This window comes from Lates calcarifer, linkage group LG7_1, assembly GCF_001640805.2.
Source record: "Lates calcarifer isolate ASB-BC8 linkage group LG7_1, TLL_Latcal_v3, whole genome shotgun sequence".
In the NCBI taxonomy this organism is placed as follows: domain Eukaryota; kingdom Metazoa; phylum Chordata; class Actinopteri; family Centropomidae; genus Lates; species Lates calcarifer.
In genome coordinates this window covers 19902579-19927036 of record NC_066839.1, presented here as the reverse complement: position 1 = coordinate 19927036, position 24458 = coordinate 19902579, and the positions used below count along the sequence as shown (strand labels likewise).

General features: G+C 38.7%; 1 protein-coding gene and 1 long non-coding RNA gene across 3 annotated transcripts in view; one reads left to right on the top strand and one right to left on the bottom strand.

Moving 5' to 3' along the window:
• Window positions 1–24458, bottom strand: part of slc5a6a (solute carrier family 5 member 6a) — a 558624-nt gene that overhangs the window by 212619 nt on the left and 321547 nt on the right. The window contains exon 1 of one of the 2 annotated variants that reach the window (XM_051072040.1): window positions 17632–17635. The exons of the other annotated variant lie outside the window; for it this stretch is intronic. The gene's annotated coding sequence lies outside the window, so the exon portion shown is untranslated. Of the gene's footprint in view, window positions 1–17631; window positions 17636–24458 lie in introns of those variants that run through there. 2 annotated transcript variants of the gene reach the window in all.
• The window catches only part of LOC108901743 (uncharacterized), a 32870-nt gene that overhangs the window by 5307 nt on the left and 3105 nt on the right, over window positions 1–24458 (top strand). The window lies entirely within an intron of this gene.

The window sequence follows — 24458 nt, the reverse complement described above, 5'->3', positions numbered from 1 at the left end:
ATGAAACATCAGAGAATCACCAGCATGAGAATCATGAGCACCATACTGTATACAGTCACTTCACACACTGTAACCTAATAGTTAGTTTTACTTTTGTAGACTTCAGTGTAAACCCATCAATCTACACTCAAGAACCTGTGATGATAAAGTGAGAGCATTTGTAGATGCATTTGTGAATTCTTTTTAGAATTTTACTACAAGTCAAAAACTGAGAGCTCTCATTTACAAACGTAATTGCTGTGGTCAGGTTCATCCTTTTTGCTTTAATCATCGTTGAAATGTGTCTGGAACCTGATTGGAGTCCACTTGTGGCAAAGTGAATTGACTGGATGTAGTTTAGATGTTTAATGTCCCATGATAATTGTTTTTTTTATTTTGATAGTGTAATGATAATATTACACAATCTAATATCATGTAATGATAATGTACTGTGATGAAATGTGATGTACTTTTGGGATGTTAAAAATGTGGACTACATTGAAATATTATATTATGCTTTTTGCATGTTATCATCCAGTCTGCATGTGTGAGCTCTGATATAACTGCAATTCCCAATGATAATTAGTTCCCTTGCAGTATCTCCTTGGCTGGGAAATAAAAGCAGCCAATGTTTCCCTTTTGAGGAAGCGTTGTATCATTGTGTTAACCAGATCTCTTTTCCCTTCCCCTTTATTCATCTGACCTCATTATCAGGCTTTTCTGTCCTAAGGGAACATTGCCTTAAGCAAAAATAAAAATGCTTTAATGTATAAACCTGTGCCTATCCAAAGGAAATACCTACTTCCTTTTTTCTAAACAGGTAACAGATAATTGCCCAAGGATATCAGATGGTGAAAACAGAGAACAGAAAAATTATACAAATTAGGACAGGAGGTCAAACTGGTTCAGGTTATGCTGGTCTTTCTTTACAGCTGAATGACTCAAAATTTTTACACTCATCAGACACCGTATAAACATCACCTGCCTAACATTGTTTAGGCCCCCGTCATGCCATCCAGTACAGCTGTGGCCCATCAGGGCATGGACATGGGACCTCTGGGGGTTTCCTGTGGTGTCTGGCAGCAGGACCATCATTTGGGTTTTGGGATAGAGCCTTTGTGGATCTTGCTTGTTCCAGTGCATTCTACAGATTCTGGATCAGTTTGGGATCTGGGGAGTTTGGAGGCCAGGTCAACACCTCTGGCTCTCGTGTTCCTGGAGCCATTTCGGGGGATAGGGGTGATGGTGGTGCGGGTGGTGCATACTTGGTCTGCAACACTGTTTACATGTAAGGTGTCAAAGTAACATCCAGCTGAATTCCAAGGACCCAAGGTTTTCTAGCAGAACATTGTATTGTTATGGCTGCTCAGTGTATATAAACAATGGATGCAAAAGCCTACTGCATATGCTTGTTTAGGTTGGAGGACTTGTTGCAGTGTTTTCAGTTTGTTCTACTTTTTTGTTTTGAAGAATTAAAGAGGATGAAGGTCTACACTGTACATCTACCTTGACTTTTAGGTTCCCATTTTGTTTTAAGAGCCATTTATCACTCAGCTATACATCACTGTCATTTTGATTTACCATTTGCAATCTGTATGTAAATATTAAATAAATGGTTTATGACACACTACAATGCAGCTATAAGCAGATACAAGTTTTATGAATGTATTCAAGTCAACAGCTCTAACTCCTCCTGTAGGCACCCATCAGTGGATGTATATGGACAGATAATGGGCAGTAAAACATAGTCATATGAAACTAAAACTGTGACAAACAATACATTAATGAAAAACATATACAGGTCCTTATGTCTGCTTACAGCCACATTGTGATAAACAGATGTTTGTGTACTGCCTAAGGATGCTAAATTTCAGGTGTTAAAGTGTCACCTTGACTTCTTGGCTAGGAGACATTATACTTATGTTCTGTATTAACCTCAGTCTGTAGACCAAAAACAAATCCATGCGATGGGGAACGACAGTGGTGAAAGTTAATAATGGGTAACAACAGATGAGTCTTTCTGAGGTGGAGGTGTGGCTGAATGTTTAGTATAAAACTGAAACTGGGATGCAGGTGAGGAGAGGTTACCATGGGGATCGAAGCAGACTCCCTGTCAGGCTAAACATAGCTTGTGTGATATTAGGTGTCAGGGGACCACCTCTGCTTCTGTGTTGCGTGACACATACAGATGCACCACTGAACCCTCTTTGACAGCATTTACACTATAACATAGTCACAGATGTGGCCAGATGTGATGTGTGTGCATAGTTCCTTTTGCTGCGTACAGGGATGCATACCTTGATTCTTTTAGTCTCATTTTTGTGTTAGTGATCTGTAGGAGCTGTAAAACTAGTTAAACTAAAGAATACAACCCATCTTCAAAATGTGTAAATGTCACAAAAACAGCTGTGATACTCAGTTTTGCTAAATGCTAATGAGTGATATTATGCACAACCTTTTCGTGAACATGCTTTACCTTTAACGGCCTTCAATCTGCTGGGTTTTCCTCCAAGGTTTTAATCTGTTTTGAATTTAATCTGTAAGTAGTCCATTTGGCTTATGGTTCTTGTAGGTCAGGGCTAAGAAAAGTTAAGCATGCAATAAAAATATGTTTCCAGGTGAAAATGCCTGTCTAAATGCATCATAATACCTACTTTACAAAAAAATACCTCATGCTGTGGAATAACAGAACAAAGTGAATCCAAGTTGTAAACTAAAACTTAAGTGAAAAATTAGGAACATGCAAATAAAATTAATTGGTCAAATATTTATCCTACATTTCTAGGAGGTCTAAAGCTATGGTTACTGTCACCTGACAACAATTGAAAGCAAACTTATTTGACTGGATGTCTCTAAGCCAATCACAGTCTTCCACATCATCTTAAGTGGACTACAGTAGCTCTACACCCAATTTTTCAGCAACGTTGGCCAACCCTGAAACAAGGGGAAATGGTAATCTTTTATTGAATGAATCATATTGTTGACCAGAGACTGAGATTTTATATTATACATGTAAAAATACCATATGAAAGATTTACAAGTTTTCAGGACTTTTTCAAAGGCATCCGTCCATTGGAATAGGTCAGGGATCTGAATGTCACCAGAAGAGAAATGGGAAAATGAAAAGGGGAATATTGTTTTGATTTAGTTTGACTGTTCTAAATAATAAGCCTATATTGCATCCCTCAGAATATTTAATTCAGGGAGACTCTCAACAGACCAATTATGTTAAAATAACACAAAATATAAAAGCAGTATTTTTTAGCATCACTGTATTCATTGATACTGAGTTAAACATTCATGAAAAATTAATAAACTTGTGTTTTCTTTTGAAAAAAAAAAAAAAACTTTCTTGAAACTATTGGCTATTGTCAGTGTTTCCTCATGTTCACATTCTCTGTTCATTGGAATGGACATAAAGAAATAACACATTATTAAAAACATTTATTTATTTAGTTTGCTTGTTGTTTTGTTTGCAAATCCAGAATTACAATAAAGAATTAGAATTGTAATGTAATGCAGGCCTCAGAGCCTGCAGCACAAGGATGGCACTGGAACAGGGACGAAACAGTCAGAAACTAGATGAGATGAGTATGTATGAGGAGGAGGTGAGAAATGGTGACAAATAAAGGATGAATGAAAAATGGGAGAAGTCAAAGAAATTATTTCTGTCTTTGTTTGCAGATCAGATTCTAACCACACTTACAGTGCAAAATATCTTGAGGTGTATCACCTTACTTGAATATTTATGTGCATGGATGAAGAGAAATGTTCGAATGTAAAGAATATCAACCGGCTGCAGTTCCTTTAAAGTTTTGGAATTTTTGTTGTACATTCATATGTAGCCACAACAAACATCTGAACTGCCATGTCCTCTGTCTGTCTGTGGCAAGAATAGGGTCACAAATCACATAATGATGCAGGCTTGTACACACTCAGGTCAAATCTGGTCACTGGTAACTGGAAAAAATGCAATATTTCTAAAAGGATCTGCCTGCTGAGACTAGCCTCAGACATTCTCCTGTCCCCTCTTCTCCATTCATCAATTTCACACATGCTAACCATACTGTATTATAGATGAGGTACTTGGATGACAGAAATCTATGGCAGTGCACCATTTTTAGTCACTGTGTCATCCTCTGCTTTTTTACTTTAAGCTGTAAAATATACAGTCAGCTGAATGCTAGAGACAATCAGCACAGCAAGGGAGCAACAGCATAAGAAAAGACAGAGGCAGTGTGATGGAATGAGTCAAGATGTTGGAAAAAATATGTTAGGAGGGATCCATCAATCTTGTCTTGACTTTGCTTGAATTTAAGCATTTTAATGTAGGAGCTGAGAAATGTGCTGAGAAACACTCAGAGAAAATTTGTTTTTGTGATGTTCATTACTGATGTCCTTCCCCACAAAATAATAGATAGATCTAAGTCCTTTACTGGAGTATTTAATTTTTGCTAAGTAAAAGATTCATTTGCAGTCGGTTTGCTCTAAAATTATACAGCAACTAAAAGATGATTGGGGAACTAAATACATAAATTTCTTGGGTATATATAGAAACAACAAATCTTTCTGCTCACGAGAGGGCTGGAACAAATCCCAGCGGCGGCTGAGCAAGAGGTAGGATGTACACTGGACAGATTGGGGCTGACATATAAAGACAAGCAACCATTCACGCCCACATTCAGACTTATTTATTAACCTTTATTAACCATTACCAGTTAACCTAACCTGCATGGCTTTGGGCTGTGGGAAGAAACCTATCCAGACATGGGGAGAGTATGCAAAAATATCTTAACAGCATACAAATAAGACAATAATATTTGTTTATTATTAAAATATTTGAGTCCATACAGCCATGCTAGTGGCTCTGTAAGGCTGTAAGGGTGAAATGGCACCCAAACTCAGTGTTGCCAGATTTGACTGACAAAAAGTAGCACAAACAAAAGGCACTGATGTTTACTTTTGACTAGTGTAGGTCTTACTGATTCTAAAAATATGTCTCTGTTCAGATTTACCAGATTTTTGACACAAATTGCAGTCGGGGTTTTAAAGTAACTGGCTCCATGAACTTACCACTGTGAGGATAAGCAAGCCACAACCTTGCTCCACAGTACCTTTTGGACCTCCTCCACCAGCATACCCCTTTACGGAACGTGTGGTCCTCTGACTCAGGCCTCCTATCTATTCCCCACACCAAAACATGATACTCTGGGAATATTGCTTTCAGTGTGGCAGCCCCCACCCTCTGGAACTCTCTCCCAATGGAGATTTGCCATTACATCTTTGATCACTCTGAAGAATCTTTGGTTCTTTGAAAAGTCACTTACTCACCCAGGCCTTTGGCAGTTAGTCTTACTTTGTTTTGCTTTGTTTGGACATTGCCTTTGTAAAGCATCCTTGGGTCTTTTCAAAGGCGCTATATAAATGTAAAATATTATTATATTATTATTACAATGACTAATTTCATAATGCTTTGCATAGTGTTATTACATCTCTAATGGTATGAAATGTAGCCAAAATTATGACAATTTGACCCAATCTGGTAACACCACCCTAACTAGCATCGGCACCAGCAAACTACCAGTGTGTTTACTTCCAATCTATCACCTTTGGCTCTGGGAACTATGTCGTTATAAATGTTATTTCATCATAAAAAAATGCAGCTATACTTCTTTTCATTATAAAATATTCCTTCAGCCAGTCTTGCTGTATACTACACATCCCTCTTTTCTGTCATACATATATAATGTTACAATGCTGGCTGTCCATATTAAATGTTGCCAAAATGTAAAATAATAAGGTGAATGAATGTAGAAGTAATCCCTGTGAGCAAAAAGCACCTGTTTCAGATGGAGGGTTAGGGTTGCTCATTGAGGTTGATTTAATGCTGGGATCTAAACTTTTTTTTTTTCCAACTTGACATATTTCATATTGTGAATGCTCACAAGCACTGGGTTAAGGTGGTTTGTTTTTGTATGTTGCTCTGGAAACAGAGGAATTATCTGGAAGCTGAGACAGTGAGAATAATAAGTCCCCTTTAAAAGATTTGTGGGACAAATCTATGATTGAACAGTAAGACAATAATTTATTTAACAAATGGGGTTGGGAATACAGTGCTTGCAGCCCATGAGACAAGAATGTGGTGGGAGTGAACCAAAACAATAAAGTTGTGGGGCAGACAGTTAAACCGCTGAAATTCACTATAAATCTCTGTTAGGTCGTTAGGTGATAATTCTCTGTAGATGCAGCCCCTTCTATATTCTGACATTTTCATATTGTCAGTTGATAGATTATTATAATAAAAATGTTGATTATAGCTGCTTTAAGGTGAAGTTAGTCATTAGGATACATTGTATGGGAACCATGAATATGACTACAAAATTTCATGATAATCCATCGAATATTTATTCACTGGACTTGCCTAACTAACCAACCAGCATTAAAAAAACCTAATCTCTCTGCTTTGTCATTTGTTATCCCACAGTAACTGCACAAATGAAAAATGACAAATGAGTCTCAGGTCTGTGTACTTTACCAGGATGACCTTCAGAAGTGGTGATGCAGCAGACTGTGATTTTGTTTTGATGAACTGCCAAAGGAGTCCAGTGTCTATCGCATCTCTGCAGCCTGTTGAAATAAGAACATCTCTCCTCCTTCTGCTCTCCTCACAGCTCTCTCTGCTTCTCTTTGATCTCCTCTGAATGACAGTGTGGGCGGGAGCTTGGCGATACTGCATAGTCCTCTACAGCCATCAGCTGGAGTTAATATATTCCTTTAATCCTTCTAAATTCTCCTAAATTGGCGCTCCTTTTTTAATGAACTGCACCTTCTGTAAAGCAGTGTTGTATGGGACCTCTGGGGAAGATGTTTGTTACCACAAGGACCCTCAGACTGACCCCAGCTTGACCTGTGGGAGAGGTCACACACAAAATAGAAGGGGTTGATATGGTCAAAGCCTGAATTCATAACCGTGAAATTGCACTCTTACACGCCCCAGGCAAAGATCATGTAATTCCTGTATCAGCTATCTATCAATTTGTCTATGCACTGTAGTGTAGATATGCCAGAGTGGTCTGCCTGTCAATATGAAACCAAAACCACAGGCTCACATTACTGCATAGTTTTTCATCAGACCAAAGTGCTTCTACAGAACATGTCCTGACTAGCCATTAATTCAGCTTGGGGGGTGATTAATATTTTGTATATAAATGTCCTTCAGTCTCAGAGCCTGCAACTGCTCATTATGATTCCTAATTACTCTCCCCCATCACCTTGATTCACACCATTTATTCATTTTGTGTGACAAAGCAGATTTCCCCCAAAGCAGGTTTCCATTACCTTGTTAACAAGATCAGTCTCCTGTTGCTCTCCTGCTAAATTAATTCCTTTCTTGAGGTATTGTCTAAGTCAGCTAAAAAAATAAAGGGGAAGCGTTTCATTTGTGTGTTGCCACACATACTGCACACACACATATACACACATGTAATGTATGCTTCCACCTTGGAAACCGTGATTTACGTACGGCCAGCTCATGAACAGAGATCTTAACCAACTCCAATGATTCCTCGAGGCCCTTTTTAAATCTTACTGAGCATTCCACATTGTGCCTTTGGAGTCATCAAGCCTCAGTTATTCTTGCTCACAGACACACACATGGACAGCTCCAGAAATCACAGACGTGCTTGTTTTCATTTTTACTCCACATTGTCTCCATTTGCAGAGAATTGGTCTAATCGTGGACTTATATGTCCAAACTCTTTTTGTAACTGTTTCCAGCTTAATACATCTCAGCAAATCTTTATCAAAAATCTTCCCACACCTCTTTTTTGTGAGGCATGGCTCAAATCAGCAGATGCTTCTTGCGAATAGTGAAGTCAGAATATCTTGAGTGTTTGTGTTGTGAAAGTAGCTCTAACTCACACCTCCAATCCTCTTTCACTGACTGGACTCCAGGTTTGTGCCCGACTCCAGTAGCTTCTGTTGATGTGATTAGCCTAAGGGTTTATATACCTTATCCAGCTTACAGTGTCACTGTTTGAATGTTGAATTCAGAATGGGCAAGAGCAAAATGATTTGACCGTATTTTAAGAAACTTTTTTTTACACACATTTACACACTTATTTTTTACACTTCCATTTATATATATTGTTTTATGTATTGTGTGTAAAAATGCAGGTCATTCCGAAGGTTTAATTCACTTCAGTAACAAGTCATAAAGGGACTGATCCAGATATAATGTATGTTTCCACCCTGGTCAGAAACATAAACATTATACTGGGCCCTGGGGAAATATTTGAGAGGAAATGCTGTAGTTACAGTCTTTGTGCTTGTGTGTGTGTGTGTGTGTGTGTATTTCTGCATGTCTGCGTATGTGTGTGTGCTGTGGGGGTGGTTCTTCTGGTGGATGACTAATGACTTTGTGCTTGTGTGTGTGTGTGTGTGTGTGTGTGTGAAGGTGGGGAGTTTGTGGTGGTATGTGTGTAAGTGTGCCTTAGAAAAACAGAGATGGAAAGAGGTTTTCCTTATTTGCTCAGACTTACTTTCCAGGAGATGGATGTGCTCATGTATGTTAATGCACACACCAGAACAAGCTTAAATGACCTGTTAAATAAAGTCAGTTCACCTTTACGGACAGGTGAGGAGAAACAACAGTGGCAGAAATAAAGTGGTTTGTGTGAATGTGTTAACCTGTAAGCTTACATTCTACACCCAAACATGGTGTAAACTGGACTAATGCTACTGTGTACGACTGCCATCCATCCCTCCGTAAGGCAAACAGTACATTTAGATTTGTCACTGTCAAATATGTAATTCCAGCAGCAGTCAAAGTAAATTGCCCAGCCTCCCACGGTACTTTATTAATGATTCACAAATCACGGTGGAGCAGAAAATAGGTCCCCACATGCCCCAGTGTGTGTTCAGGTCGTGGCATGTGTCATTTTTCACCATGGCTCTCTCACACGGATTGATTCCTATGAAAAATGTGACACGTCAGTGGTGATTGTGTGTGTAGTATGAACGAGTAAATATGTGTTAAATTAACACACGCATTTGTTCATGTGGGACTGTTTATGATTGGGTCTTTATATTGCCTCTCGTGAAATATGTATCAATTAAAATAATTTAGAAAGTTGTGGGGGCTACTGATATCTACAATCAGGGAGCATACCTTTATTAGACAAATTTTCAAAGGTAGGTACATACATTTTCCAATTTGGTCCTTCACAAATGACTATATACAGTCTATATAAAAAAAGAAGCAAAGACAACCTTTTTTTTTTTTACAACCAACACAGGTCTCCTTATGCTTCCTCGACATGACAGTATTGGTTTGGGTATCACAGCTGTTAAAAATATCACCTATCCACGTAAGTCTACACAATCTCAACCAATGTTGTAATGGTTTATGGCCAACAAATATATACTGCTGCAGCTGTTTTTGTTAACGTATAGCAGAGAGAAGTACTTGTCCTTGAGATGCACTAATTTGTCCTTCAAACTCACCAAGGATCAGGATCATCTTAGCTGCACACACAGTCCCAGCTGTCTTGGCAACATTTCTAAGCTGTTGGTTGTGATATTTGGCAGGCGGTTGGTCACGCACACAAGGTTTACAGACTGGGGGGGGGGAGTATTTGGAGAAGTGTGTCTTGTCTCAAGAGTATGTAAACAGACCGTAACATGAGACATCCCATTATCTTTGTAGGCTGAAAAGTGATCTCTAATATCTAAGAAATCTTTTAAATATGCTTACTTAGCGCTTAATAAGCAACTCCATACTGGATACTGCACTGTAACTTTGCGGCCTTTATTGTGTGTTTTTGCCTACCCGTTTTACACTCTGCCAATTTTTGGACCCTAACATGGTCCTCTGCTGTTGTAGCCACTCTTCCTAAAGGTGGTTCTGCACTCTGAGATGCTTTTCTGCTCACCACACATGTAAAGAGTGGTTATTTGAGTTACCATAGCTTTCTGTTAGCTCCAACCAGTCTGGCCACTCTCCCCTGACCTTTCTCAGCAACAACTGCTGAAATGCCACTCACTGGCACCAACAACCACATCACAATCAAAGTCACTGAGATCACATTTTTCCTCCATTTTGGAATTTGATGTGAACATTGACACTCCTGATCTGTATCTATACATTTTGACATTTTAAACTTGTGTGAAAACCACAACAGTTAAAATATGTTAATGAGTGACATACTACATGTACTCATTTAATCAATGGTAAATATAAAAATACTGAGTGGCACAGTTTTAACAATGAAAATAAAAGCAGGAAATAAAGTATTTGCTATTTATTCCACAGAAAAACTGCCCAAATTCTTTTTGTTAATCATGTTTCATTTTGAAGTAGTCATATATAGCTATAAAAAACGCAGCCATGGTTTTAAGTGACTCACACCATTAATACACTGTATTATTAAGTGATGCAGTGCCTTTTACTTTGAATTCCCAGGCCTGTGCTCTGTGAGTAATGATGGACTGTTGTCTGCTGTTTCCCTCTCGGGGGAGGTATCTTGGATAAACCTCTCACTGAACTCCATTAGTTTCAAAAGCTCTCTGCTTAGTGTCAGCTCAGTTATATACGGTGCGGATTTGTTTTATGTTTATACTTAATCGATGAGCGTGGCTTTATGTGACATCTGCTTTTATCAGACACAAACTCGGCCTCTCAGGGAAATTAAACTCTGGGATTGTTGGGCTGATTGCTGTCAATGGAGTGCTGGCATTTAAGCAGGAATGCCATTCACATTTTATTTGTGTTTAGATCTTGTCAGGGTAGTCCCATACACTTTAACATGAATGTGCACACATAATGGCTAAAATGGCTCAAGTTGCTGCCCCTGTAGACCAACAATATAATACAGTATTGCAGATTATTGTAGATGTTAATCATGTAGTCACAGTTATTGTAGGTGGTGCAGCTAAGCTTATTCTAATTATTATCACACCACATTATTGCTGATAAACAAAATAAAAACCTGTTAAGATTTAAACGTGACTGCAGTGAACACACTCTGCTGTGTGTGTGTCTGTGTGTGAGACTTCATGAGGCCGACATATTTGCTAAACCACCTCTGCATGTTTCATGGATTTCTACAGCAGTTCATCTGTGTTTTTTTTTTTGCCTCTGTTGGTAAAATCCCATGACTTCCTAAAGCCAAGAGCAACTTAATAGGTTAATGCTACAACAACAGAGCAGTCAGTCTGACAGACAGGCTGAATCAGAGTGGAATCACACACCACAGACATTTGTCAGTATCCCTGGCCAGCCCATAAGCTGCTGTGATGTCAACGTCTACTTGTCACACCCATGACTACTCTCAGTGGTAATGCGATGAAAAAAAACTGCTGCAACCACTGACCACACTTCCAACTGCAAACAAAGCCAATTATTACTCTCTGCATTCAGAATTTTTAATCCATGGAGGATTTATGGTTGCAAAACTGTCACAGAGCCTAGAGAAGCATAAGTATAATACCCTCCCAGTGATTAGCTGGTTAAATGTTTTAACTTAAATCGTCAGGAAACTATGGAAGGAACTTCTACTCTGGTGATCAACCTCTGGCACACATTTGCAATTTCACCATGGAGCAGAAGCAGCACTGTGTCAGATCAACATGGGTCAAATTGTCAATGCCAATCTCTACTGCACCATTCTGAGGCAAGACATTCGGGATGGATGACCTGAACAGTGGCAGCATCATGATAACATGCCCAGTCGTTCCCACTTTATGCTCAAGTTTTTTGCCCACACCAACACAATCCTTGCTCCCCACCTGGCCCTGCTTTCTGAATTTTGCTCTCTTTGACGTCTTTCTCTTCCCCAGAGTGGAATCCAAGTTGAAGGGTCACTGTTTTGACACAGTGGAGGAGATCCAGCGCAGGTCACAGATGTTTGTTTATGTGGTTAGAGAGCTGTACTTCCAGGGAGATTTCCAATTGTGGCAAACAGACAGAATAGCAGACACCTACTGCAGTAAATCAAATTAAAATAGCATGAATCTGCATGTAGTATTGCTGCTAGGTTTACATTATTGTCTAATAAAACAATTACACATAGCCTGATGTTTACCTGGAAAATCCTTGCTAGTGATGGATTTTAAATGTATTAACTTGAAAACAAGCCTTTTTCTACTGCTCCTTTTAATGTGTAAATTTTCAGTGAGGTCTACCTATTAGGTTATTATACCTATTATAGGTTATTTCATATTCATGTAGAAACCTTATTTAATTTGGTAATCTCACTGAGATTGTCCCTTCAAAAAAAAAAAAAAAAAACACTGCTCAAAATGTCTCTACACGTCTCTCCAAGTTGAGATTGTTTTAACAATGATGGATTACTTTTGACATCTTGTGTTTGTGCTACACCCAGCACTGCACAAAAATACATACAAAAAACATTTTAAAAGTCTCTCAGTGGGACCGATAAAATATTAATGGGCACAAATGTGTTCAGATGCTGTATGTTGATCCAAAAACCTCTTTTCTACCCACAGCGAGCAAATATGAGAAAATTGTTCTGTAGCTGCACCATTAATATCGTCACACTCTCCAAATAAATCCACCTGCACTTCTCTGCGTCCGAAACCCAATTTCAGGAGACATCTTTCTCAATTTATGTCTCTGAAGCAGCGCCAGGGTCCTTCTGCAAACTGTGTCACATTTACATAGTCCCCAAAGGATTCCAACGGATGTGACACCAAGATTTCTCACTGAAGCCAATACATTTTTAAAAAGCCACAATTATGATGCTATCAAAAAATGTCCAAAAATTGGGAAAGTCATTCATCTAATGCTGTAAATGAGTAGGAAAGAAGGAATGGGAGGAAAAGTGCAGAAAAAAACAGAGCAAGGATTTAATTGGCTGTAGTGTGGTGAGGAAGTGTGAATTTATTTTATCATTATGTTCCAGGAGCCTCCTTCTGTCCATCCTTCCTTCCTTCCCCCAGCCCCATCTCCCCTTCCTCTCGGCCCCTTTTTCTTCCACATCCATGCTTTATGTACACAATCAATTATTCAGCATGCAGTTTTCGCAAACCACTCTGCCACTTGCATGCCTCGTTGTAGCTTCAAATAAACACAGCTGCTGTAGGCTGCAGACAGCATCAGAGCTATAGCTTACTCTTCTGTTCTGAGACACCATAGGACATTTGCCAAGGTTGTATTCTGTCTCTCAAGGCCTCTGTGTGTTTATTGATTAGAACTACTCTTGTCCACCAATGCTTTTAGGAAAATAAAGCGAGATTGCCTGTAAACATCTGAGATTCTTGTGAAATTAAATTGCAAATTTTTAAATGAAAATATTTTTTGGAAATTGAAATTTTACCATCCTCTTACAGCACAAATGGGTGTGAATTTTACAAATAGTCAAATGTTTACTGTGGAAAATTTGTATAAATGTACTTTTCTAGACTTATAGGGGCTTCCTATTGTCAGTTTCAGTTTTAGTCTGATTTTTAATGGAATTACTTTAGATGCATCATTGCATGTAATAATGTTTCCATCCATCCACTGCACTGCTGTCACAGTGATACTTTCTTATTTCCTTCCATCTGTATATATGACTGAGAATTTCAGATTTCTCCATGAAAGATATAGCTCAGGAAACCTGCTTCCTCAAACGACTTTGTCTACCAGAGAGGTCAGAGTTCAGTGTCACAAAACAACATATCCAAATTTCTGTCTGGACAGTCTCTGCAAGTCCCTGCTCTGGAATTCACCCTGCTGAAACATGTATTTGTCAGACTGCTTGGCTGGAGCTGTCAGTTGTACAGAGGCTAATTTTTCAACAGCAGAGGTGAACAACACCAATTCAGATGATCCAGGAAGGAATAAGTAAACAATACCAAGCTGTGTAATCACATCACACCAGCTTGCATCAGGTCGCAATTCTGCACTGTTGAAATGAGAGGAAGTAAAAATAGCTGCAGGAAGATGAAAGAGGGCAGAACATGGGTAAAAATGGAATACAAGAGATGTGCCTCCAATTCCTGAAATAGATGGAGTGAAAATAATAATGATCACAGACTCCTTTAGCAATGTCACACTGTTTCCTGTGCTGACAGCTATGAATTTCAAGAGCACTAACAACACTTTGCCACTTACTTCAACCAGTTGTATCCTTGTGTGTGTGTTTTGTGCAATGCATATGTGTGCTCCTGCAGACATGTATTTCTGTTCTGTGGGACTTTATGATTTCACTACTTACACACCACACAAAGTTCACTTAAGATGCGTTTTAAGTATTATAAATAAAAGAAGTGATGCTGAAAAAGGCCCAGTAAAAATGTAATATGAAAGTTGCATTTTAATATTGGAGCTGGTTTATTTGTTCTAGTTATTCTTGTGTAAAAGACAACAATACCAATGTTGTATTTGTAAAATCTCAATCTAAAAACTCTGCTATATGTGGTCTCTGTGGTATGTAGGTATTTGCAAAGTCTGATAACTGGAAATATTCAAATACTGTATCACAGTTTTGAGGCAGTTGTACTTTATTTGACCAAATGTACTCTTACTTTCCATTGCTGGTGCTCAGAATGTGGCTGGTAGAGTTCAACAACAGTGCAGAATTAAAATCAGAAAGTATCCATCATCTGCTGGCCAGCTAACCAATAGCAACTTGTGGTTAATAATTTGTTACTGTTTACAAAAACATCCTTGTTGGGGATGAAATGTTATGAATGCAGCTTTAACTTATTACCTAAGTCTACTCATCTGTTTGTACATTTCTTCTATATCAATCAATGCACATTTAATACGACTCTTTACATTAGCCTAGAGTGGCCCCTGATACTGTATTCTAATCCACCTCCTACCTAGGCTTTTCATTTGCCTGCAACAGTATCTGCAGTATCCATACAGCCTCTCTCTCTGCAGAGGGGTTTCCCAGCATTGGCATTCCCTCGCTCTCTTATCTCTCCTCTGCTGCTGATACAGGGCAACCAGGATTACGCTTTTAACCTAGTCCAAGATGGCTGCCTCCAGCTGCCAGTTCAGGCTCCCTCTCTCTTTTTTTCCTGCCTCTCTCATGCGCTGTGCTGTGTCTGTGCAGGCGTGAAAGGGAGAGAGCGAGTAAGGCTTTAAAAAATACATGACCCTGGAGAAAGGATGACACTCCAGTCAGCGTTTCTACAACCGTCAAACCGCGTGCAAAGAGATTTACTATCATCCACTACGTGACAGCTGAAACTGCCAATTAAGGCAGACATTCCATCTGGCACTTCAGATAAGTAAAAGTGCTGATCGTTTCAAGGCAAACTTCATTGGATTCACATAGAAACTAAGTCAAGGATGCAGTGGTTTTTAAATATAACCCTAAAGGAAACCGCACCGCATTTTCTGCTGCAATGTTCTGCTCAGTAATGTATAATGTTGATGCACATGTTGAAAAAGAACTTTATTGTAGATGCCAAGATGTAGGTCTGATTTAAAATGACATCTACAGTGGACAGACAAGACATATTGTTTCAGTATTCAGAGGTCAAAGGAAGTACCGCTGAACCCTGGTAAAATCAATAATTTATTACAGTTCCAGTACATATAAAGGTCTTCTTACATAATTTAGCATTAAACTGACTGGAGTAACCCAGATTGTTGGAATATTCCAACATGGAAACATTTTCAACAGAGTAGTGCAGTAGGAGGCGATATTTTGGCTGGGAAGGAACAGCTCTGTTCATTTTCTGCACACAATGATATGAAAGATGAGCAGTTATTTATTACAGTATGTGGTTCATTAACTAAAGTACGCACGTGGGCATAAAAACCTGAAAAGCATAACCCTAAAGTTAGCAAGAAATATCCAATTACCACCTTGAAATTGTGACACCTAACAACTGCACTGAGGACAACATGAAGAGCTCTTAACACTCCTACACACTTAACATTCTGCTGTTAGTTTTATACCTGTATTAATTATAATTTTCTAGCCACTTGGCAGTCCAGTCTTTCTAATGCCAATATTCGCTATCCTTTTAGCTCTGTTTTGGTCTCTACCTGAGCCAAACAGCAGCTAACTATAATCATTTTGTCTTTCGGCGTGATGCTAAGCAGGTAAAGTTGCTGCTGCTGGATATAACATTGATGAGAGCTGTGAGACTGAACCAAAACATGCAGACTGTTAAACAACAAGAAGAGATTTAAAAAAAAAGTATATGGCAGGACTGTGTAATTTATGAAATCCTACCGGCGTGTCGGTAGTTTCCGCTTTAGCTGTGCACATTCCCACAGTGGGCATGCAGTCATGCAGTTCTCAACAGGCAGGCAGAATTCTGCAGACACTTGACAGTGAAGCTTAGAGTGTTGGAGCAGGCAAACACCAATGAGTTGCACTCCTTCATGATGTAAGAGAAACTGTTCATGTAAATCATTTTGACAGAGTGATGATCAATGGTGTAACTTCATCATCCAGCCAACTCTGTCACCAGCCCAAAACAGTGAGCTGACAGAAGCTACAACACTGAGAGAGAGTGCAGTGTTGGGAGAGGTTTCTGTGGGATGGTGCCATTAGGGAGCTACTTTACATTACAGGGTAATTTGATATTTGGTAAAATTTATTGTATTATAAGGATAATGTTCATCTTAAATTGTTGAGGAGGCAACAGATTGGTTAAAAAAAAAAAAAAAATCAGATACTGTAGAGGCACCTGATATTTCAGTACAGTGGCTGAGTTTTGTTTTGAAAAGAGTCAGTAAAAGCTGAGACCTTCATCCATTCTGACGACAACATACTGTATATCCTCAGTAACCTTTCATTCACAGCTGTCTCTGTCTACGCTCACAACCAGACAAAGAATCTTTCACGCCATTACTTGGCCTTTGGTTCCTCCTTTTTCCTCTTCTGTTTCTCCTGCATTCATGTTATTTGTTGACTGTACATGCATACATAGTGCATGCTCAAACAGTAACCAAGAATGGGCCACACACACCCACACACACAAGCAGATGGCATGTGAGTTTGTGTTTTCATACTGTCTGTGAATATTTGAAAGATTATGCATGGGTTGCCATGGTGACACAAAATCCTCTGTCCTCCCCAACAAAGTCGAGATGTTGAGACTCACTTTAATGAAGGAAGTGCTCTTCACATAATGAAAATGGAGCATAGGAATGAAGAAAAAGAAGAGGGGATGAAATGAATTTGCATAGACAGAAATGATGAATGAAGGGCAAGTTGACCAAAAAAATTCTACAATTCTAGATGTCATTTTAAAATGCTTTCGTGTTGTGTATTATATTGTGTGATACAGATGTTAATTGATAATTGAATAATTGAATGATAATTGAAACTGATAATGGTTTTAATATACCATAATATGTATTGAAAGGTTCAGTGCTTGAGGTTTATGTGTTGTTGATATTTGTACAAAACTAATGGACACCTTTTTAATGCTCTACTCCATAATAGTCCACTTTTTTTGTGATCACATCCAAAAAAGCACCACCAAAATAAGACTAATCCTGATTTTCAGGAGATAATATATCCTCTGTGAGGGATCAGAGTGTGAAGTAAATTTCTTAAATCTGGCGTTTTTTTCAAAGTAGAGATCAAAGTAGCTGCTGCAGATTGAATTTAAACAGGTTGTTTGTGGCATTGAAGAGAAGCAGCTTTCTCTAAGTCAGAGCTTAATGCTCCTAGCTTGTGCGCTGACACCTCTTGTCACTGTGGATCTTAGTAAAAAGCTGTGAATTTGTAAACAGAAAGCTGAACGAAGGCTGGGATAAGAACACCTGTATAATGTATCTACAAGTTTAACAGCATTAGGAAAAAAAAAACACATTCAAGGAACTCCACAGCAGTGTGGGAGATTGTAAGATATACTCTCAGTTGGCAGTTTACTGGGTACAGCTAGCCAGGGTTTTCCCTAACATTACAGTACAAGACTTAGGTTCAGTGCCTAAACCAAATGAATGGAAAACAACTACACTTAGAGCTCTACACAAAGTTCTCTACCCACAATTATGTGTTCATACATTACAACAATAGATTCTTTTCGACTGGAGCGCGTACCACTGTAAATATGGTCTTAAACAGGGTGTTGCATGGGTTGTTTATAGCCTCAGTATGTTGCTCGGCTAGCAAGTGTTTTTGAGTCTGTATCATCAACTGTTCAGACCAAATCCTAACCCTTTTAAGATTTTTTGGTTAGTTCAGTTTAACCTGCAGGAGTTTCTGAAGGCTGCTGTAACATGTTCTGCTGCAACGAAGGCAATAAATTTATGACAAGTGAAATTCTCAACGTCTCTAGACATTTTACTGCAGAAATACACCAGGAAGAAACACTGTCGGGAAAGAATTCCTTGCTGCAGTACAGGTAATACAAGTCTGTTAACACTGACAAAGGCTAAAAAATAACATAAAATTAGAAGGAAAAAATATCAAATATATCAAAATATATCTAATATTAATATATCACTAAGGATACAATATTAATTTTATTTTATTTTACAAGAATATCTGGCCCTCACAGTGTCTGCCAATAAAAATTCTGGCCCTTGGACAAACGTAGTTGATGACCCCTGGTCTAACACAACAGTCCTGTCATAAATCCTACCTTCATGAAGGTGACAATGTTCAGTTTTTGTCAAAACTGTTTCAGGGGTTAATTAATCTAATTTTGGAGGATGCTGAATTGTATTCCATTATACCGTTTCTATTATTTTGTCCAGCCCACCTCTGAATAACAGCAACATGTCTCTCTATAATGCAGCACTGTTCAACAGCACCATAAACTATGCCCTCCAAAAGGATCCAAAAATTGACTCAGCAAATCAATTAAACAGTTTTAACAAAATCTGAAGATTATAACCTTCAGGAAAGAGATTATTAAAGGGTTAGCACATGAATTTTAGCTTGGTGTGCCTAATAAACTGAGTGTATAGAGTAGCTTTATCATTTTGTTGGTGCAAATTCAAAGCAATTGCATGAATTTGGGACACACTGCCAGTGTGTCCACCTATTATTTCTCATTAAAATGTTGATAAACTAACTTTTTGATACTGTTTTGACACAGTGTGACAGATCATCACTAGTGTGTCTGAAATATTGCTACCAGAGAGCAGCAGTATCTTTAATAATATTTATTTGCAAGTCAAATCATCCTAATGGCTTTTGTTCATTTATTTATCTGTGCTTAATATAATGGCAGAGTGACTTGTCTGATGTATTAGCCAGCGCTGAGTGGGCAGATCAGACCCATTACCCATCTACTAATGCAGGTCTCTTTTTATGCAGCCATTTATCTCAGCCATCCTCTTCTACTGTATAACTCAACAGCATCAACGGCAAAAGAGCTGCCAGTTCAGATACGGAAAAGAGTGCACACAGCAGATAATTTGAAACAAGACAAGAACAGATGATGAAGAACAGGGCCGTAACCAGGATTTTAGAAATACTGAGGTCATGTGTCAAAGTACCCGTCCCAACCTCCCCCACACTCAAGAACATAAAGTCTCTAAAGAGGGTTTATCATTTGAATTTTTGATAGTTATATATTCAATTATGTTTTCTGTTAGTTTTGATTAAATTAAGCAGTTTTGCTTGTAAGCTAGTTCAGCATTTTTGGAAATATGCATATTCCCTTTTGCTAAGAGGTTGATACCACTGTAATGTCAATATAAGGCTACATATATGGCAAAAAAACTGGCTGTACCAGTTTGCTTGGAAGTTGATCAAAACCAGTCTTTTCAGGTGGTCTTGGTCGGCTTGTTTGGGAGTGTCACAGGGTTCTTTTCTTAACCCTCCCAAAAATCCAAAAATCCCAGGAAAAACTCACAGGTGTAGTCAGAAGATAATCTGGTGTGCTGAATTCTTTATTTGCCAGCCTCCCAAAATGCAAACAGTGGTAAATTTTTACAGTGCGAAAAACTATGTTTGAAAAGAGGAAAACAGACGATGCAAAAACTACAAGAAAATTTTTTTAAACCCAATAGAGTTCTTCAGTAACTCCTACTCATTAAACACGTGTCAGTACTTGCTACCTCCTCTGCAACAAAACCAAGACTGCCTTTCCTGGGCCACAGCAGCCCCTTATAAACCCATAGCCCCTCCTTCCAGGCTCGAGAATAAATAGAAAAAATAAGGTTTTTCACCAACAACGCCTCTAAAGGCTCCACAATATAAATTATAAATTAAACAAAAATTAACTGTATTTTCATAAGTACAGTTCTTTGCATCCACAATGCATTGACAGGAAAATCACACAGAATGATGTTAACTAAAGTACAAAAGTATGATTTCCCGTGAGAGGTGTGGAATGTAGTGATGGTCAGCAGCTTCAAAAGTGATACTGAATTGTAGATCAATTAAAAAACCTTAGCAGCCATTAAAAACCAGCATCCACATCAATATTCAGGGTAGTATTCATGAGGAATATACACTGTGGCCATGTTTCAGTTCAGTAAGAGGGACTATGCAGTAAGAATTCTAACCAAGCTATATTTTAGCACTGAATGATGACTTAGGTGACATAAGTGAACAGCATGACTGCTGGTTTGTAGTGAGTTGATGATCTTGTGTTTGTTGCCTGAGCAATTGATAGGCTTTGTTTTCTGCATATGAGTTGTTAGCCTCTAGGGGTTGCACTTCTTGGACTTGGAGCCTGACAGGATTTAATGTGCCAGAGTCTAACACTTACCACATGTGGCCACAGAAGCCACTGTTGCTCAGCAAAAGTTACATAGTGTTGCTTTAATATTTTTCACACCAGCCTCAACAAACCAAACTGTGCCTTTGTGGTACAACTGTAAGCCACAGAGATCTGAAGTTTTAAAAGTTTTTTCACATTTTTCTCATGTTGCTAAACTCGTCCCAAACTGACCTTAGTGTCCTCAAAGGTTTAGGACGAGGAAGAATGAACCAAGATAGATCTATAGAAAAGAGGCTGTGGACAGCTGATGGCTCTCGTGGTGAAAGACACAGAGGTTAGATCACCCTGCCTGGTGTGTCAGGCTCTGGGTGACTTTGACTGGCAGCTGTCTGCGTGCACAGCACCCCTCTAAACTGAGAAGGCTGGTGTCTATAAATTCTCCTCTCATTACATGCACTGATCAGGAAATGCTGCCAATCTGAGATACATCATACACAAAGCCCTACACTCAGTCTATTTTTTCTTATTTCTCATCAGGAAGAGTCTGGTCACAGCTGATTGCACCTGTTCCCCTGAAACAGATACACGCAAAGCTGCAAAGCTGATACGCTGCTATGCTGCACTGATTACCTATTAAAAATCCCTCCAAGCATTCAACATATCTACACCATCTTTCATCCCTTTCAGTCTTTCAGTGAACATTCATAAAGGAACAGTGAATCACTGCTAATTTCAAATATTTCAACAACAAATTAATCACAGTTTGACGCTCTTCGGTATCCACGTAGGATATTTCCCACTATTTATCATCATAACTGAAACAATAGACCGCATGCAATGGGCTTTCTTGCAAATGCTTGCAATTGTTTTCATTCACAGCTGTTTTTAAACTGTGATTAATGAAATCTTTTCATTAATTTACAGATAATGATGAGCATTTTAGTTTTTTTTTTACATGTCTAATGGAATTATCAATATGTCTCTGTCACCAAATCACACTAATACAAAGCAGAATTAGACAATAAAAAAGCCCCAGGGCAGGACAGGACACACCCCTTTCACAAGGAAGCCCAACTGACCAACTGGCCATTCTAAGTGAAATATCATCCAATATGAAAGTAGTTCTTAATGACTAGTTACAAGTGCTGGCATTTACTCTGATGTAAAATAAGATTAATTTATTGTCCACCTGAGTGGAAGTTTGTCTTTGGCTTCTGATCCAATGCCATGAAAAATTTACAGAATTACATATGCAATACACACACACCCACACACACACACACCCTTAACAAACATCCAGCATATACAACATACAAACAATAGTGCAACAAGCATATAGCAGCAAGAAAGCAGGTCTTATAAACACCCAATCTTTCTGTGTTCAGGGTCTGTATAGCATAAGCTCTGTAGGTTTATAACTACTGTGATTTTACATTGTCACATTGTTTTAACGCTGTAATTTAAAAGACATTAGTAGTTATGTTTATATATTCCACTTACATTCAACTTTGTGTTAGATAACAGTCCATTTACAGTCTGGTTTTGTCCATTTACCTCTGGGGCATAACAGTTATGCATTAAGTCCAGTATCTTGTGGTTTATAAACGATGAGTACTTTGCTGTGCCCCTTCTCAAGGATGAAGCTTAATCCTGTACATATAATGACCTTTATTGTGTGGGGGACGGCCGGCAGGTAACACATAGGTTATAATATGGAGTGATGAGCCCACAAGTAATTATAATAATTCCTCTTGGTCATTAGCAAGAAGGTAAAGGGTCCACCTTGGAGAGATCACGCCCTACAATTAGAATGAATACTAAAGGCGCTTCCTGGTGGAATTTATTATGCATTTAGCACATCTCAATGACAGAGAATAGGAGAGTAGGAAATTATCATTTTTGTGTTTGATCCAGCTTGAGAACCCTGGGAGTCATGTCCATATTGAATGACTGTGCGCCTCATGATTCATGTCCAACCTTTTGACTACCAGTGTAGGAGGCAGCATGTTCTTTATGTAGAGAGGTGGAAAATATGGGTGCATAGGTCAGGGTGGTGAATGAGTGTGTCTGACTTCATGCAGGAGACCAGAGTTTGCCTCCTGTCAAAAACCTGCAATTTTTATTAAATGTAATTTTCTTCGATGTGACCACGTTCCCTAACCTTAGCCATAATTGCTACATATGGATATTGCAGGAAGAGAAAACAGATCATTGCCCCAGTGTAAAATGTGCAAGACCAAGTACCTGCTAGGTCCAGATACCCTTCACCACAGGACACCTGCCTAAATTTGCAATAAGGATGGACAGAGTGTGTTTCTAGGTGTCTAACCATAAACTACTGCAGTGAGCCACCACCACAGTTTCAGCATTTCCCAGGATAAGGGGGGAAATGCTGGTGTACACTTGTCCTCCTCGTGCATCACCACAGAATCACCAGGGAGGAGTTCTGCTCATCTTCAGATTGCTAGGATTCAGTCTTTTGCTGTGATCCTGATGCTACGTCAGCTTCAAAACATTGTCATTGATCTGTGTGAATCCTTTGTGTAACACCATACTTCTAGTGTGCACGCTCGTGCATTCACACTGTGTTTTCTAGGAATTTTTGTGTACTTAAGTGAAACTCTTTTATTATGTTCTTATAAGGTATTGTTTACTAGGTTACAGTGGGTGTTAGCAGCCTGCATGGTGTTGAAAACATTCCTCCTACTGATACTGAAGGTTAGTATGTAATAGTTAAAAATAAGCAATGGCATAGAAGAAAGTACCATCTACCAGTGGTCAGAACATGTTCACAGTAGAGGGATCTTGCACACTTGCATTAAATCAACATTTAAACAATAAGTGACCTATACATAACATTAATGTAATGTAAATTAGTGTTTGATCCCTCATATAACTAAGTTATTATACTCAAAAACATTTTGTGAGCAGGCCAAAAAAAGCTAAATAGGATACGAAGTTGCTTGGTGATTCAGGGGCGTGCTTTTTCACACCCGATATCAGAGCAGTATGATAGAGCAGACTGAGTTGCCCTATCTTAATGGGTTGTGTTTAGTAAATTAGCACCAAAAGAGTGAGTGGTTCACCAGGGGCTAACCTCACAGTCAGACAGTATTTGCTTTTTTAGTTTAAAATAAACCAAATGGGCCATCATCAGCATCTATGCAAAGTCATTTTGTTCACATACTGTGTGTGCAGGATAGATGTATAGTAATCTGGATCCCAAACAAACGTAAAGGGTACTATTGGATTTACAAGCTGTGCTGTGACAGCGCAATATCATGACATTTTCACTAAGAAAATAAGAAGGAAACTAATGGGGAATCCAACAGAGATGGATGAGTGCTGGAACTGCTGAGCTCCAGCATTCATGAGGAGACATCCTCTGCTCTGTTCCAACAATGAAATCAAAGTCAAGAAGATAAATGAGGGAGAAAGTGCCATGGGAGTCTCAGTCATTGATCCAACAGAGAAACAAATCTGTCTTCCTTTCTGTCTGCAGGGATCAGAATAATACAGTACAGATCACCTGAGGCTGACTGTCCATCCGCCACTCTGTCGAGTTTCTCTACACCTGCTGCCTTTTCATTTGTTCACATCATGTCCTCTGTCTGTGCCAGGCCGTGGATATGTAGTCAGATTTGATGGTGATGGACAATATGGGAGTGTTTAAGCCTAATTCACTCTTGACTCTTTTTATCACTTTAGTTATTCCACTTAATCAGTATTTTATTTTAACCTAATAGCTTTAGGTTAACTTTTGTCTTATTTGAAATAAAATTCAAAGTAATACTTCTGATTTTCATTATATCAAGAACCATTTTTGATACTTAGTGCAGCTGGCATTTTTTCAGCATTGTGTAATTACCTCTCTATTT